General features: G+C 35.3%; 1 pseudogene; it reads left to right on the top strand.

Annotated features, from left to right (window-relative positions):
* LOC110568659 (dynein axonemal heavy chain 6-like) overlaps positions 1–14,885 on the top strand; it is a 322,799-nt pseudogene that overhangs the window by 25,332 nt on the left and 282,582 nt on the right.

Raw genomic sequence — 14,885 nt, 5'->3', positions numbered from 1 at the left:
TGCAGGCTCACATGAACAGCTCTTGATTTGGGTTTGCTTTCATTCTGGTCTCGTGTGCCGTAATTTTAAAAATAGTTTTGTTACTCAGTTTTATTAAAATGAAAATAGAAATTAAAAACTAAAAATGATTTATACTAGTGGTTCTTAACTTTTTTTTTAATAGACTCAAAACACAGAATTTTATTCCAATGTCTTAAAAACTTATCATACATATATACATGAATTTTCCATACAACAATTTCAGGGATTTCACAAATAACCTGAAGCCTATGTAAAAGGGCTGTGGCCTGGACGTGGTGGCTCACACCTGTAATCCCAGCAATTTTGTAAGTCTGAGGCAGGGAGATCGCTTGAGGTCAGCAGTTTGAGACCAGTCTGGCCAACATGGTGAAACTCCATCTCTACTAAAAATACAAAAATTATCTGGGCATGGTGGTGGGGTGCCTGTAATTTCACTATTCGGGAGGCTGAGGGAGGAGAATCACTTGAACCCAGGAGGCGGAGGTTGCAGTGAACTTCCATGTCAAAAATAATAATAGTAGTAGTAATACTACTAATAATAAATTAATTAAGTAAAATAAAATAAAGGGCTGTGGACTACAGGTTCGAATGTAGAGCCAAGGACTGAAAGACATGGAAAACAGCCGATTTCCACCAGAGTGTTCCTGTCTAATTTCTGTCTAGTACATGTAATTTTTGCATAGTTTTAACATAGAAACAATTTAGGGCTTTCTTTTTGCCCTTAACCTTTATCTTGTTATTCTAAGCTCTCCTAAGAAAGAGAAGCATTTTAGAAAATGTTATTTCCCTAAATTCCAAAATATATTTCAATAAGGTACTATATCATATTTCACACTTGTTGTATTACTGAATATTTCTTGCATTCAATATTTCAGCATTATAGCTAAAATTACAGAAAACATCATTTTGCTATAGGAATATTTTTATTTTAAGCAGTTTTAGAGAATCAGCTCTGTTTTCATTGCTTCATTTCTTTCTCCTGTTTTTACTCTGTTCTTGCTTTCCTTCTTTACTTGATCAGTTTTCTGTTACTCATACAGTTGAAGAATATCCATGATGATAGTTGAAAGAGAGATATTATGAACTAAATAACTTATCAATAATAATAATTTTGTTGGTGATAAACTGGACATATAATCTTGTTCTTGATTCTTGTCTCACCTAATTAATGTTTCCTTACTTTCATCTTTCTCATAATTCTGTCAATACTTAATAGCATAAATTTTTTTTACGCTGTTAGTATTGAATAGTTTCTAAAGAGTTAATAATAAATGAAAACTTATCTCCAGGTAGCTTTGATATAGTACTATTAAATTTATAATTTATAGTCAATTCATTTTAATGTAAAAGTCATGTAACTGAAATCATCAAGCATATTGCCACAGTTGTGAAATCTTTATAATAAACCCAACTTGTTCAGCTCATTTTCTTGAGTAATGTATTTAATCTGAAAGTAGTTTGTTAGAATTTTTTAACTCTAAATAATGTTTGTTTCCCAGAAATGTTTTATCTCTTTAAAACAAAAAGAATAATGCAATTGCTTCATTTCATATTGAATGCTTTATTTATGTCTCAATTTTTATTTGTTTATAGAGTTGTAAGCTATGAGAACATCAATAAAAATGACTACTATACTATTAGCCAAAAGGGAGTAACACACTTTTATAATGATGACATTGAATTTATTGAAATTGATCGATGGGAACAGGAATATCTATATCACAGAGAACTCACTAAGATTCCCATCTTTTCACTGTTCCGGAAACGGAAAGCTTTTAGTGTATGGAGGAAGAATGTCCGCTCCAAGAAAATCACTGGATGTCGAAAATCTCTACAAAAAAATTTGTTCATTGTTAATCCTGTATGTATTTTTCATTCATATTTTAAAATAATTACTTACAAAAAAAGAAAGTGTGAATCTATTATAGCTGTTGGTATAGACTGTCCTTGAAATCAAATATTTTATATTCTTAAGGGAATTCCCAGTTTTCATCCTGTCTTGTCATTTAACAGTCTGGCAATCTAGAGGTGTTTCTGCATTTTAACTAGGGCTGCAAAATGCAAAAGTATAAGAACAGAGTTGCAAAGATCTCTTTTGATTAGAAGTCACCTCTGATTTTTTGAATTTGTGGTTCCCTTTGTTGTTGATCAGGAAAGTTATATGTCATTTTGAGCAGAGTAGGCTGGTAACCCCTATTACCTCCTCTCATCTTTGAGACACTCTAGACTTTATGGTCCAAAATAAGTCGGCCCTCATTTTCATGGGTCAGTATCTCCCAATATATTATATGTTTCCTCTACAATGGATTCATATAGTAGGAAAATTTTTAATATTTAATTCGGATGATGGGACGATCATGAAAAATGAACTGTTAAAGAGTGTGTGACCATATTTAAAATTTCTATCCATTGAATTTCAACTTGTGTTAGAAGTTTCCTACTTGGCCCCTAGGAATAAACTGCAGTCATCATTACCATCACACTCAGAATTCTGGTCCTCAGCTGTCTGTTTCTATGACACTACCTCAAGTTTGCTTTTTACTAGTCATTTCCTTCACTTTGCATATTGTGATACGAAAGACTGTTATCAGCATACCAGTCACACAATAGGGAAACCTTCAAGGTCTCTGGCTAACATAAATATTAGTACAAGACAAATATATAAGGTGGACTATCTCAAGTCATCCATTCCACTGTGCATTCTGAGTTGTGAAAAAATATTCCAGACCTTCTTGACGTGCAACTCAAATTTCATTGAGGATCCATCAGTTATTTGAAGTTATTTTAGCATCTTTCATCTTTTACCATGCATTGAACACTACATATATCATACATTTGTTGCTAGATATGTAAAATAGTTCATCCTTGATTTGTCTTTAAAATTACTTCTATCAGTCCTCAAAGCATGTTCTCTTATTTTATGTGCTGAGAGTTGTCATTCTGTGTCCATTCATACCAGCGATGTTTTGGCCTTTAGAGTATCTTCTCTTAAATTTAGTTTCAGCAGACTAGAAAGCTCTCATCATTTTAAGCAAGGCCAATCCTTGCTTAAATGTGTATTTTACAGGAGGCTGAGGCAGGAGAATTGCCTGAACCCAGGAGGCGGAGGTTGCGGTGAGCCGAGATCGCGCCATTGCACTCCAGCCTGGGTAACAAGAGCGAGACTCCGTCTCAAAAAAAAAAAAAAAAAAAAAAAAAAAAAAATGTGTATTTTAAATGTGTATTAAATGCTGTAATTACCCACACACTTACCACTAGCCTTATATGTAAAATTAGTTAACTAGGGCTGATTCCCCTAGACAAGGTTGAAGGGAGACATACTGAGTTGTCCTTGAATTTTTTCTTTTTATGATTTTTTTAAAATAACCAGTTTTGTTGGCACCTGTGCCTATGTCATTTTCTTATAACAGTTTTGATATATAATTTACATACCATACAATTCACACATCTGAAGTATACAATTAAATTATTTTTAGTATATTCACAGAATTGATCAACCATTACCACAGTCAATTTTAGAATATATTTATCATTCCAAGGGAAATCTCATTACCCATTAGTGGTCACTTTCTTTTTCTTTCTGACTCACCTGTCCCGTCCCCCAACTATAGGCAACCACTAATCTACATTCTATCTCCATAGACTGGCCTATTCTGTACATGTCACATAAATGGAATCATACAATACACTTGTCCCTCAGTGCCATAGAGGATTGGTTCCAGGACCACCCCAGCAAATACCAAAATCCCTAATGCTCAAGTCCCTTATATAAAATGGCTTTTTTGCGTATAACCTATAAACATCCTCCTATATACTTTGTCATCTCTATCTCTAAATTACTTATAATACCTAATGCAATGTAAATGCTATGTAAATAGTTGTTATGCTATATTGCTTAGAAAATAATAACCCCAAAAAAGTCTATTCATTTTTAATATGGACACAAGCATTGTAAACCCCACTACATTTTAATCTGCAGTTGTTTGAATCCATGACTGTGGAACCCGAGGATACAGAAGACTGACTATATGTGGTCCTTTGTAACTGACTTTTGTTTTTTTAACATAATGTTTTCAAGGTTCTTCTATGTTGTAGCATAGCATTTTTTAAATTGGCAAATTATATTGGATATACCTATTTTATTTGTTTATTTATTGATGGCTATTTGGATTGCTTCCATTTTTGGCTATTATGAATAATGCTGCTATGAACATGCATGTACAAGTTTTTGTCTAGATGTATGTTTTCATTTTTCTTGGGCCTATACCTAGGAGAGGAATTGCTGGGTCATTAGCAACTTTATGTTTAAGCTTTTGAGAAAACATGAAGCAGTTTTCCAAAGCAACTTGTTACCCAATAACAATTTAATGTCAAATTTGGCTTTTTTCTGTGTCCTTGCCTCTTAAATTAATAGATGAGCCTTTCCATTATCATTATGATTAGACATTGTAAAGTACTTAAGGTAACACCCAGTTTTCTATTACTTGCCTTCAACTCTTTAAGTTACTTGCCTTACTCCTTAAGTAGCTGAAAGACATGTATGTGTTTTCAAAATCAAAAGAAAGGAATTTAGACAAATTAGATAATTCAAGGAATACTTTCAGAAAAGAGTTATAGAAGTGATCTTTTAATATATGCATTTTGTAGTTGTAGCAAAAGTTAACACAGGTGTTTATTATCCTTAATAACCATTCTTGCTTTTTAAATGTTTTATACTTCTAAAATACAGAATGTTTTTACTAAATAATACATTCCTATTTTCATTCAGCATTTGCAACCAGCTCTTCTTAAAATAAATGAATTGTGTTATCATTTGAGTTTTATGGGACTTTGTTATTTTGAAAAGTGTCACACCTACACCCTGCAGGAATTCAAGGCTGCACAAGTCATACGGCTAGCAGAGGTAACAAATTTCATCTATAAGAATCAAAACTTTTTTCTCTAGTTTTGATACTTCAGTATCGCTAACTGTACATATTCAACAATATCTAGGTGACAGAACACCTAAGAGAATTTCGAAATGAGGCAAAAGATGTAGTCAGGAAGGCCTGTCGATTTGCTCTGCGCGCTGCAAGATTTGCTCCCGATGACTGTGCATTTGGACCTTATGAGGGTATGAAGGGGAAAGAACCTCAATATATCAGAAGTAGTGGCTTTCTAAAATGTCAGCCCTTTTTTAGTTTACTTTTCTTAAGTTTAAATAATGATTCTATGTTTCAATTGTTCCAAACATTTTATTGATGTTATAAATTTAATATATTTTGAAGGAGAGAGAGAAGTAGTAAATACTGCATATTTTTCCCATTACTGCTGTTTGTATATAGTATTTCTAAACTGGATACAGAATCTTAATTAATAAGTACTTTAGAGTAGATTCAGCATCTCTCTGCTTAGAGGTATGTCCAGCCTACTATCACAGACAATAGGTTTGTTAAAATTAAGGGGCTGGATTGACCTTAGGATTGACTCAGTTGATGTGTACTATAAAGGATGACTAAATTGTAGGTAGAAAAGGAGGGTAAAGGTGTTCCTGGGAAAGAGATAGCATAGTATACAGATCAAATTCTGTTAATGAGAATGTCTGTAAACCGTCTACAATCTTGTTGAGTTGAAATGCTTTGATGTGAAATTTTTTTGGATAATTGGGCTGTTTTGGAGGTTTGAAATGCTTCATGTACCAAAATATTTTGTTGTTTTTGAATTTTATTTATCTTTTCTTTGAATCATATTGAAAGAAATGGAACTTTTACACAGGTACACTTGTTGTTGTGCCTTCTGTTATTCTTAGATTGTTATAAAGGGCAGAGCATTGTAAGTTTCGTTAATATTCCATATGAGTTGCCCGCTTATGGAGACTCTGCGAAAATGACATATATAGAACAGGCCAGCAAAAGGCATCATTGCAAGAGGCTGACATGGTAAGATTATTCTTTATTTCAAGAAAAAGTATAGTATCCATCTTTCTCAAGTTTCATTAAAACTTAAGCCCCAGAAAGTGATGAATATGGTAATTTGCATAACTGGAGTAATCATTTCACTATGTATATCAAAACATCATGTTGTATACCGTAAGTATACACTATGAAAAATTAAAATGAAAAGTAGAATTTTTTCTAGCATGTAAGTGATATCTCAAAAAAAATAAATGGAACCCTTTAACACATCGTTCATAAATGGTGATGAGAAATTTGCAGGACACAGTAACCTGAATGCATGGCCCAGAAGACTTCCTCTCCAAACTGCCACCAACCAAAGCAGCTCTGGGACTGTGAGCTGATAGATACAGGGCAGGAGGCCAAGGCCAAGAGCTCCTCTTTGATCTCCCTGGCTTTGTTTCCCTCTGGCTCAGCCTGGGCATGGAGACTCGCAGTACAGCAGGCTGTGGTAGGGAGAAATCAGGCACACAGATTTATAGAACTCTTCAAGTGGGCCTGGAGGACTTACTCCATCTTTTTGGTCACAAAAGAACTACAGCTGCATGACTTCACAAAGGTGCACCCAATCCCTAAAATGGGATTTGCCACTGAGAGACAGAAAGGGAACTATCCCTCCTAGGACCTCACCAGGGGACTTTCATTAGCACTAGCTCTGACACCTGCTTACCCAACTGGATCTTGACCTCAACTGTTCCAGAATTTGGATTTCTCATCATTCTAAAACTTCATGTCTATGGAACAGTAAAATACTGATTATTGTTATTCAGTGCTCACTGACTTAATCCAACTTTTGCAATTATTTAATGCATCTTAACTGTAAGCTAGTTTATATATGAATTGTCTGTGTGGCAACAGAAATCAGTGAAGTGGTCTCTGAGGCTACTGTAGAGGGCCTAGAAGTATTAGAGGCCTTAGAGCTCCACTTGAGCAGAGTAGAATTATTCTAAATGTCTTGTTGACTCAGTCTGCATTCTAAGCGCTCAAGTAAGGAAACATAAAATTCAAACCTTTGGGTTAGCAATTGCCATCAACATTTATTCAGTAGCAAAGATTTTACACTTTTACTATTAGAATGCAAGTTACAGATGTTGTATGCATTGATTTCTTCTTTAAAACATCTTTTAAAAATAATTATGGCCCTTTTAGCTAGATAAACTAGAGCATTTTCCCTAACAGCTATACTACTCTTTAAATATTCTATTGAAAATTTAGAACGTCTAACTGAATTGATGCTACATATTTGAATATATTTGTGTTTTAAAAGGAAGAATATCTAAGAACATCTCTTCTAGACAATACATTTCAGATATTATAATATAATTAAATGGAAATTCAAGGAGAAATTATGATATTTTATATTTTAAGTATTTGCTTTAGAGGCACTGTCAAAAATAGTGAAAATAAAAAACTGAAGTTGTATTTGTTTTTTTCTTTTAAGCTTTATCCATCTAAACGACTATCTAATTGAGAATACAATGCATGTCTTAACAGTAAATTCTGTTAATTCGCTTTTAAATCATCTCACTGACAAGCTAAAACGAACACCTTCAGCAGATGTCATTCAGAAATGGATTACTGAAGACAAGCCTGAAGTCACTGATAAAAAGGTATACTCACACAATATTAAGAATATTTTATTGGTCAATATGTATTGAGGAGTGCAAACTATGCTCTATGAATTATGCTATTTTCTGTGTGCTGAAAAAATTGAGAAGTGCATAGAGCGGCAGTCCCCAACCATTTGGACACCAGAGACCAGTTTCATGGAAGACATTTTTTTCTGCAGACTATTGGGGATGATTTCAGAATGAAAACTCTTCCACCTCAGATTATCAGGCATTAGATTCTCATAAGGAACATGCAGCCTAGATCCCCCACATGCACAGTTCACAGTAGGGTTTGGGCTTCTGTGAGAATCTAATGCTACCGCTGATCTGAGGGGAGGCAGAGTTCAGGCAGTAATGCTCACTCTCTACTCACCTCCTACTGTGCAGCCCAGACCAGTACCTGGTCCACAGCCCTGGGCTTGGGGACCCCTGGTGTAGAATATTTCATGTTATAATCAGACCCTACAATACACATGAAATGGCAGACTGAAAATCAGCATATCAACAAGTATCTAATAATGGAGTAAAAATGCATGCTGAGAGAAAGTTACTGTCACAGGAACTTGCTAAAGCTTATTCATGCATTCATTGACATATTTCTTAAGTACCTACTGTGTACCAATTCCTGTGCTGGATGTTGGTATATAGTGATGACAGGATTTTTGTCCCCAAAAGCTTATAGTTTGTGGGGACATAAATGTTTTTCTTGTGGGTATAAACTGGCAGGGAGAAGCGGGAAAAGTGGTATAAGTAAAAGAGATAAACATTAGTTTAGAGGTGAAAAGAAGCAAATTATTGTGCTTTGAGGGGTTGACCTTTTATGAGGATGTTGATCTTAAAGACACAGAGTACTTTAAGATGTTTGGATGAAGTAGTACAAATTTATGCATTCCAGCATAGCTAAAAGAAAGATCATATTATTCCCTCTCTCTATCCTTAGTACTAATAGCTTCTTGCCAGAATACCTACAAACAGCAAAACATGTTCACCTCATTTCATAAAGCCTCCTACCCTCACAGCTTAAGTCTCTCGTGCCACAGAAACCTAATTATGCAGTACAAGTCCTGATGCTCTCAGCCTTAGTTTCCCTTTCTTCCAAAAGTTACATCAAAGTATATACTCCTTTTCATAGCTTTCTCTCCTCCCCTATTCTGAATTTCTCCTTTTTATAAATATTATCAAAATTTTAAAAGCCACACTTTTCTATTCTAAAAGTAATTTATGCTAAGTGTATAAAATTAGGAAAACACAGAAATATACAAAGAAAAGCATCCTTTGCTACCCAAAGATAACTATTTCAAAGAGGAAAAAAGATATCATACTTTCCTTACTGCTTTATCCCTTGCTTTTTTGTCTTAGCAATACAGTATTGTGAAATATTTCTCAAGGCAACATGCATTTTTCCATGTGATATTCTCACAGATAAATGTATGATAATTCTCATAAATAAACATTCCCACTATTTAAAATAATGCTGCAAAGGGTATCCTTGTCTATATATTTTTCACATATTTCATATTTTTCCCCTTAGAAAAAATTTCTAGATGTAGAATTGAGTCAGAAATATGCACATTTTTAAGGCTTTTGATACATACACACTGACACATATGCTCCAGAAAGCTTTGTCAATTTATAGCAGTGTTTAAGAATGAGCATTTACCCACATGCACACTAAATATTATCATTCATTTAAATTTTCCTCAGTCTGTTGGATACAAAGTGGTATATCACTGCTTTCAAATGTTGTATTCTTTTAATTATGACCCCAGGACAAGAATAAGGGCATAGGTCTAGGAATCAGAAATATCTGGGTCCGAATTCTGGTCTGCTGCCTACTAGCTAGCATGACCTGGATGAAACATTCTACTTTCTCCAGATCCCATTTTGATCCTGTGGGAACGATAATAGAACCTGTTTAAGAAGGTTGGTATGGGAATTACACAAATACCCAGCACTGTGCCTGGCACACAGTAAACTCTCTGTAAATGTTGTTACTAAATAAACCATTTTAAGGAAGAGACAAAAGAGGTGAATTGATCATTTGTATTTTGCTTTCAGGAATTCTCAGATTATGCCCTTTGCCCATTTTTCTCTTTAAGCATATTTGTATTTGAATATATTTCTATGTAAGCATTCATTAATATATTATTGGCATATATTTCTACTAACTATATCAACTATAGGTCTATTCAAAGATGATCAACTTTCTACCTGTTCTATACATTATTGATATGGTTCCCCATTTATTGTTTGCTTTTCCATTTTGTTGGTAGTATTTTTACAAGGAGAAAAGTTTTACATTGTTATGTAGTCTTTCAATATTTGCCTTTTTTTTTCTTTCTGTGCTTTATTATTCTCTGAAATATTTTCTACATGTCAAGGTTATGAATTCAGCTAATTATATAACCTTAAGTTTATATGTGCCTTGTTTTTTTATTTTGTTTTAGATATTGATCCTTGTGTCTTTATAACACTGTAAATATACTCATTTCAGGGGCCCCTTGTGGTGGAAAGGCAAGAAGAAAATGAATCTCTCATCCCCATGTTTCTCACAGAACTAATGTTGACAATCCAGTCACTCCACTTTGAGCCTTGTCTGGAAGACTTTCTGGTGTGTGTTTTTCGTGTGTTATCCACATGCAAGTACCTTTTTGGAAAATGAGGCAACTGTTTTGCTGTCAATTAGTTGTCAGAATTGTAGTTGTCACTACTCCCAGATGATCATAAGAAAGAGAGAAAGCATTGTTTTGTCACAGCATTACAGCTATATATAAACTATCTAAAAGTTTAGCACATTATCTCTAACTTGAGTCAGATTGGAGTCTTGGTGAGGTACAGGAAAACATATTCTATAGAAAATTTAAAAGTGACCATAGGGATCCCTTTAAGGAAACTCACGAAATCACTCTGTTGTAAATACATTTTCCCTCCTTCCCTTTCTTCCTTTCTCTTTCTTTCTCTCTTTCTCTCTCTCTTTCTCTCTCTCTCTTTCTCTCTCTCTCTTTTTCTTTCTCTCTTTCTCTCTTTCTTTCTTTCAACAGGGACTCACTCTCAACCAGGCTGGAGTACAGTGATGTGATCTTGGCTCACTGCAGCCTCAACCTCCCAGGTTCAGGCAATCCTCCCACCTCAGTCTCCTGACTAGCTGGGACTACAGGTACATGCCACCAGGCCTGGCTACTTTTTGTATTTTTTTTTTTTTTTGGTAGAGATGGGCTTTGCCATGGTGCCCAGGTGGGTCTTGAACTCCTGGGCTCAAGTGATCTGCCTGCCACTGCCTCCCAAAGTGCTGGGATTACAGGTGTGAACCACCATGCCCAGCCTGTAAATACCATTTTTGAAATCTTTTTAAAGGTATGCTGCATCTGAGAGAATTTCGTTGTCTTAGTTATTCATTGCTGTGTAACAAGTTACCACAAAGTTAGCAGTGGGAAACATCCACCATGAATCATCTCAGTTGTTGTAGGTCAGGAGTTTCACTGGCTACTCAGATAATCCTCTGTTTTAAGGTCTTGCTCTCCCTTAGACTGCTGGAAGAATTTGGCTCTAAGCAACTATAGAACTGAGGTCCCATTTCCTTGAGGAGTGTCAGTCAAGGACCATCCTTAAGTCCTAGAAACCATCTGTCATTTCTTGCCATGTGGCCCACTCTCTAGGCAGTTTACAATATGGCTGTTCACTTCTTCAAGGCCAGATGGACCATTCTCTTAAGAAGGGCTCAATCCCTCTTTTAAGGGCTTTCACTTGATTCAGTCACATCTTTCAAGGATAATCACTTTTGACTAACTTGAAAACAACTGAATTGGGGCTCTAATTATATCTGCACTATCCCCCACCTTTGCTGCATCACCTAATCATGGGACTGGCATCCCATCATATTCACAAGTCCCACCCATACTCGAGGAAGAGATTGAACAGCATGTGTACACAGGGGCAGGAATTTTGGGGGTCGTCTTAGAATTCTGCCTACTACATTTGGATAGGTGCATAGATTAGTAAACAGTCAAAGTCTGTCTTCTGTTGTTAGCTGCTGTACTGTGATGCAAAAGCACTAGTAATCGGGATCCCTAGATTTTAGTATTTGACTTTGGGAAAACCACTTCTGGGGTTCAGTTTCTGCATTTATGTAATGAGAAGACATATGAGTTCTAGCATTGCCTCCTCTTCCAGCAGTCTATAATTCTATAATTTATGGGATAGGCTATTTGAAGGCATTTACAACGACAAGCAGACTGCTGACAATCCCTGTGGTTGGAAGCTTGCTCAGTAGCTCCCAAGAGGCACTGGGCTCTCATGCCCTGTCCTGGCCACAAGACAGATGTCTTTCCCATGAGAAGCAGATGTCCTGGGCTCCAGATGACTAAAGGAGGCTCTCTCACAAGCAGTTGACTGTCCTTTACCCCCAAGGGTAAAAAAAACTAAAAAAACTTGATACCCTTCCCATTTCCTATTGTAGGACCCTGTTCTTCACATGGGTATTTTTAGCTTCTACACATGAAACATACATGGCCAGGCTCTGGGAATAATTAGCATGTTTGTCCATTCATACCAAAATAAGATTTTATTTCATATAACCCAAAATCAGCCAATAGAAGTATATATAGGACTATCATTCATAAATTTTCTATTTTTTTCACTATTATTTTGGTCATTAGCCTTAATCATCCCCAGTGATTCCAAACATGCATACACAGAGATTAATCTAAAGGAAAATTATATACCTAAGTCATGATCTCTTACTTTATTCTTTCCTAGGTTACCTGTGGTTTCCTAATACTTGATTCAATCTATACTTTTGAATTCTAATCTTTCTTGCTGTGTGAGACAAACCTCCCATTGCATTTGATTCTGTTTACTGCTTCTGCCTCTTGAAGGAGACTCCTCCTTTGGTTTAATTTCACTTGTTTCTATTTCTGTGGCAACATTTTTTCCTTCTCAATCATCTTTCCAAGAGCCTCTTTTTTATCTGAACCTTGCTTGATTCTTGCTATCCTAAAGGGCTCCCTTCTCCTCTTCACACCCTACAGTTCTTTCTGGGTGCTCTTTCCTGTGCCCAGAATGCAGACATAAACATATATCTCTATCTATATCCACCTATCTATATCTCTACCTATATCTATATGCTTATATCTATAGATCCAATACTTTTCTTCTAAGCCCCACTCATGGTCACCTGGAAATCTTCACCTGAATCTGCCACAGTTAATATCATTTTATCAATATGAATTAAACTTAACCTCTTCAAAAACTTGCTCCTCCCTTCTTATCTCCATCATAATGAAAGATGCCCATGCCAGCAGTCTGGGAGTTCTCCTAGAGTCTCCCTTACCTCCTTGAAATCGGGTCATCGGCTCTAGTGTGCTGAACCATGGTTGCACCCACTCTGCCACTCCTTTCCATCGGGACTTCATCATCTCTCTACTGGCCTGCTGAAATAGTCTGCTCTGATCTGCCTGCCTCCCTCCCTTCTGATCCATTTTTCACATTGCTGAGAGCAAGATTATTCTCATAAGCAAATCTAATCATGTCCCTTTCCTTCTTAAAATTTGTCCATTGCCTGTAGGAGCATCTTTCACAGGATGCTCTGTGAGTTGTTGATAGGCATTTCGGGAGAAAAGGGGTTGTGATATACATTTGTATATTAACAGATATAAAAAATCCTGTTTAGAAGGTCTTCAGAAAAATCCTGTTTAACTTCACGTAACTCAAACTTCTTCTCAAATTTACCTTGGAAATTAGGACCCTTTATCCTCTGGGTAATCCACGGTCACGGTTTGGGGAGTGCTGGCCCATGGGCTAACATTGGCATCATGCACAAGGTCTTTCATGAAGAGGCTGACTGCATCTGCAGAATATCCTTTTTCCCCACTCTAGTGCTGAAGCCTAGATACCTCACCTGCCTGCTCCCTTGTGCCCCACGCACAATGACTTAGCAAGCATTATACTGTTGTCTGATATACTTGACAAGCTTCTGTTCATCTTTTGAGATTCATTTAAAGACGTACCTTTTCTTTATCTCATTTTCTCTAATTAGACTTTATATTTATTATAAATTACAAACTAATTTATGCTCATTGAAGAGACTTTGAAAAACACAGAAAAAGATTATTAAAAGAATACATAATATTTTGTACCAAAAATAAAAACCCATTAACATTTTTATATGCTCTGTCCAGTCTTTAGTGAATACTAATATGCTGACATACCTACCTTACCATGAGGTTATGTACAGAGATAGATATAGATACACGTTTACATTGAGATAATATTATATACCAGTTTTATATCCTGCTCACTCTCTTTCTTTCACACTTTAACATTATATCATAAGCTTTTTCTCATGTCATTAAATGATTTCTGGGAGATGCCATTTTGTAAGGATGTGTAATTTTCCATGGTATAAAACCACCACAACTTATATAACTATACTTCTATTTTTGAACACTTAAGTGTTTCTCTAATTAGTTATTAATAGGAGCAATACTACAGTGATTGTCCTTGCACATAGATCTTTGTTTACAGGTCTATTTTTTCTCATAGATTAGCTTTCTAGAATATAAATTACTACTCAGAATATAAACCCTTTTCACCCTCCCTTTACATTTTCCTGTACGTTTCCTTGGCTTTCCTTCCATTGTGACCTGCTGGTGTTTTGTTGACACTTTAAATATAGAACGCATCACAATGTATTGCTACTTTTTTGTCTCTGTCAATTAGAAAACATGTGTCCTGAAGGTAGGGCCATGTCTTTTGATTTGTCATATACTCAGAATCAGCAAAAACCTGGCCTGGTTGAATAAACTATTCTTATTTATTTTAGCATTAAGTAAAATTCAAAAATATTTATAAATATACATGTTTACATTTATGTTTATGCTTTTCTCTCTAACAGGATGGCATTTTGGGTGCAGTTAATCATTGTCAAAACACTGTATTATCTATTCCCAATCTCGTGCCTGATTCATATTTTGATGCTTTCACCAGACCTTGTATTAACAACAAACTTGAAGAAAAAACCTGTGGAACTGGGCCAAGCTTAGCAGCAGTATTTGAGGATGATAAGAATTTTCACACAATTATTTCTCAAATAAAGGTATATTTACTCTGATGAAAACTATTTTATAATATTCTAAATATAGATGAACTTGAGTAATATATATTTTTTTCCTTTCTTACCTTTAAATGTTCTATATATGAAAATTGGAATATGCCTAATCTGTAAATGCTAAAATTTGATGATAATCTTTGTTCTCTAGAAATTGTTCTGTTAAGCATGAAATAATTTTTAAAAAGCATCAAAATATCTGGAGAAACAGTTACA

Source organism: Aotus nancymaae, unplaced genomic scaffold, assembly GCF_030222135.1.
Source record: "Aotus nancymaae isolate 86718 unplaced genomic scaffold, 86718_ANA_hifiasm-v0.15.2.pri h1tg000017l, whole genome shotgun sequence".
Lineage (NCBI taxonomy): Eukaryota > Metazoa > Chordata > Mammalia > Primates > Aotidae > Aotus > Aotus nancymaae.
The sequence above is the reverse complement of the archived record's forward strand: the minus strand, read 5'-3'. Positions and strand labels throughout refer to the sequence as shown.